Raw genomic sequence first — 3,874 nt, forward strand, 5'->3', positions numbered from 1 at the left:
ATGCTAAAAACACTCAATAAGCTAGGTATTGACGGAACATATCTCAAAATAATAAAAGCTATTTATGACAAACCAACAGCCAATATCATACTGAATGGGCAAAAACTGGAAGCATTTCCCTTGAAATGTGGCACCAGGCAAGGATGCCCGCTCTCACCAGTCTAGTCTTGTGGAAATATTGTCTTCCATGAAATTGGTTCCTGGTGCCAAAAAGTTTGGGGACCACTGCCTTAAATTATATGGATAAACATAATAGATATTTGTTGTTATATCAGGGACTATTATAATAGTTTTTCTGTATTAATAGATTTTGAGCTAAAGTTCAACATGCTTTACAGTTTGATATGGCTGATTTTTCAGTAATTTGCTTCTTTCAGCTGTAAGGTTTGTTAGAATCAGGGCTCTAGATCTTTTTTTTTCCTTTTAAATTAAGAGATGAGGTGTTGCTCTGTTGCCCAGGCTGGTCTCCAACACCTAACCCCTTCTCACCTTAGCCTCTCAAAGTTGTTGGATTACTGACATGAGCCAGTGTACCTGGCCAGGGATCTAGATCTAATACATGTTAAGATCATAGCTTTAGAAAGTTTAGTCATAGGTATTTAATTGTAGTTTCTTCCGTTGAACCAGACTTCAAGGTGTTTAGTAATACTTTTAAGGTCTGTGTTCAGGTGGTTTTGGTTTGACTATAAATATCTTTTTCTGTTTAATATTTATTAGGTCAAATCTAGATCACAGGCTGTCTGTACTCTTGTAGAGAATTTTATTTTATTTTTAAATTTTGTTTATTTATTTAGGAGACAGTCTTGCTCTGTTGCCCAGGCTGGAATGCAGTGGCACAATCTTGGCTCACTGGAGCCTCTGCCTTCCAGGTTCAAACTATATATATATATTGACATCCAATGACCTCTGAACTTTTTATTGGCCTTCTGCTCCCCAGAGGGTATCCTGCTTCTGCTGGCTTAATGTCTCAGAACTTTGGTGTCATTGGTCTCAGATATCACTTTGCCATCCACTATTCAGCGGGTGGTGTTCTTTTGGATGGTTTAGATGGAGTTGCTGCTGTCCAGAGCATCGCTAAGATTAAAGTCTTCTCCATCTTCCAGCCGGCGGCGGTAGGTGGCGATCTCAGCCTCAAGCTTGACCTTGATGTTCAACAGGACCTTGTACTGGTTGGCCTGGCACTGCTTCTCTGCCCAGGTCTATGCCAGTTCTGGCTCCAGGTGCAGCAGGATCCCGTTGAGCTGCTTCATCTGCAGGGAGTAATGGGCCTCCACCTCCCTTAGGCTGTTCTGTAAGCTGGCCTTCAGATTTCTTATTGAGTCCAGGTCAATCTTTAAGGACTGTACTGTACGTCTCAGCTCCATGAACATCATCTCAGCAGCTCCAACCTCAGCAGACTACATGGCGACCATTATTGTGTCCTCTTCAATCTCCTGAGGCCAGTACTTGTTTAGCTCCTGTCGGTTCTTCCAAGCCAGCTCATTGTATTAGGCCTGGATGTCTGGCAATGATCTTGGAGAGGTCCTGAGATTTGGGAGCATCTACCTCCACAGTCAACCCAGAGCTGGTACCTGGGGCTTGTAGGCTTTTTACTACCCCTTTGTGCTTCTTCTGCACGAAGAACAGCTCCTCCTTGAGAGCATCGATCTCTGTCTCCAGCTGCAGCCAAATGACATTGGTGTCATCAGTCACCTTTCAGAGTCCACGGATGTCACTCTCCATAGACTGGGACATGGCCAGCTCTGTTGCATACTTGACTCTAAAGTAATCAGCAGCAAGACGGGCATTGCCAATTTGCAGAATGATGCAGGCATTGTCCACAGTATTTATGAATATCTCATCCCTCAGGTCCTTGATGGTCTTGAAGTAATGGCCCCAGTTTCTGAGCTAGGGTCCCTTCTTCTTTAGGTACTCCCAGGTTTTGATCTCCAGGATCCAAACTCTGTCGAGATAGGGGGCCAGGAGGTTGTTCGGGCCTTGCATGGTATCCTTCTTGTTCTGGATGCTTCCCATTCCTGCCAGACCCCTGGCCATCCCCTCAGCCAGGTCCCCAGAACTATCCTGGAAGCTGGTGGAGTGGGACACAGAGGTCTGGGAACCACAACCCCCAGTGCCTGCTTAGACGCTGGCCATGCTGCTGACCGGCCGGGCGCTGTAGCTGGGCACATGGACAGAGGTCAGGGACTGGTAATTGGTGGGTAAGGTGGAGCGAGAGGTGAAGCTCGTGCTGTCTGGAGAGGAGAGCGAGAGGATAGGACTCAGGCTTTGCTGACAGCCAGAATATTAGATATTATCATTGCTTAATATCCCTTTCTTCTTTTGCTGTTGATAATCAAAACTTTATTACTGATTCTGACTTGATTTTTGAGGTTTTGTTCCCATAGAATTTTTAGTAGACAGGTTAGTATTTAAAGGAATATTTAATATATTATTTCTTTCAGCTAGAATAAGCTAACGGTGCAAAAGAATGAATGTTGTCTTAGGTTCCTAGGACCTAGGAAACAGGTCTGAATGCTTTTAAGCAGTTGGTTAACCTTTAGGCCATTCAGAATGTGAGAACAGTTTGGGCTGATTTTCATTCCTCTGTTAGACTTAAAAAGAATCACCACACTGTTCATTGATGTCATTAAGACTGTTAGGAAAAATGTTTGTTTTAACTATGAAGACCCGGAGAACTCTTGTTTATACTTACTTTAATAGTGAAAATGTAGTTTTGATTTAAAATTCTTCTAACAATATATATGAGAAATATTTGTAGGGTGCTTTTTTTTTTTCTTTTACATACTTTTACAAAGCTTGTCTCATTTGATCTTCACAGTTCTGTGAAAAAGGTAGGGCAGATACTGTCACTCCTCCTTTTAAAGATAAGAAGTTTGAGCTTCAAAGAAAGTCACTGACTTGCCCTGAGATAAATAGCTAGTTATGTCTGCTATCTTTTACATTAGTTTTCATTCTCCTATATCAAAGAGTTTCTATGCAGAAAGACTTCTATATGATTTACTTATAATTTCTAAAATGTAAAATTCAAATTGTTTAAATTTCTGGCTTTTCTGCATTTACTAGAAATGTATGCCACTTTAAAAAATAGACAATTTAAAAAATATGGAATGCTTCATGAATTTGTGTGTCATCCTTGCACAGGGGCCATCTTAATCTTCCCTGTATCATTCCATTTTCGGTATATGTGCTGCCAAAGCTATCACGGCTTAATCTTTTTTAGAGCAGTTTTAGGTTTACAATAAAATTTAGCAGATTTCTAATATATCTTCTGCCCCCTCACATGCGTAATCTCCTCCATTATCAATTCCCTTACCAAATGGGTACATATGTTACAGCTGATGAACGTACATTGACAGACACATCCTTATCATGAAGAGTCCATAGTTAACCTCGGAATTCACTTTTGGTGTTGTGTATTCTGTGGGTTTGGACAAATGTAAAATGTGTGTCCACCTTATAGTTTCATACAGATAGTTTTGCTGCCCTAAAAGTCTTCTGTGTTCCTGTCCTTTTTTTGTTTGCTGTTTTGGCTATATGTAAAGTAAGAGGGACAGATAGCAATTTCTTCCACATTGTATTACTGTAATTTTAATCTTGTTTGTAGTTTTGGGATTTAGAAATACTTGATTCAGAAGTATATCTTTAAGTTAATTGATTGTAATTTTGCCTCTAAGGGCATTATGAAAGAGTTTTTCTCTGATTCTTAACAAAATTCTTAATCAAGTTGCCCAGTTTCAAAAAAGAAAAATGACTTTGTACTTTTAATAATCACTTAAAAAATGAATATGCTTTATATTGCATAATGCCTGTGGGGAGATAAAAGAGTGTGTGTGTGTGTGTGTGTGTGTGTGTGTGTGTGTGTGTGTGTATTTGA

General features: G+C 40.3%; 1 non-coding gene across 1 annotated transcript; it reads right to left on the bottom strand.

Annotated features, from left to right (window-relative positions):
- Positions 1–3,096: 3,096 nt before the first annotated feature.
- Positions 3,097–3,203, bottom strand: LOC119467052. The gene has a single exon (XR_005195577.1). It is a non-coding gene; the product is annotated as a U6 spliceosomal RNA (small nuclear RNA).
- Positions 3,204–3,874: the final 671 nt, after the last annotated feature.

This window comes from Cebus imitator, unplaced genomic scaffold (genome assembly GCF_001604975.1).
Source record: "Cebus imitator isolate Cc_AM_T3 unplaced genomic scaffold, Cebus_imitator-1.0 Scaffold256, whole genome shotgun sequence".
NCBI classification, from domain to species: domain Eukaryota; kingdom Metazoa; phylum Chordata; class Mammalia; order Primates; family Cebidae; genus Cebus; species Cebus imitator.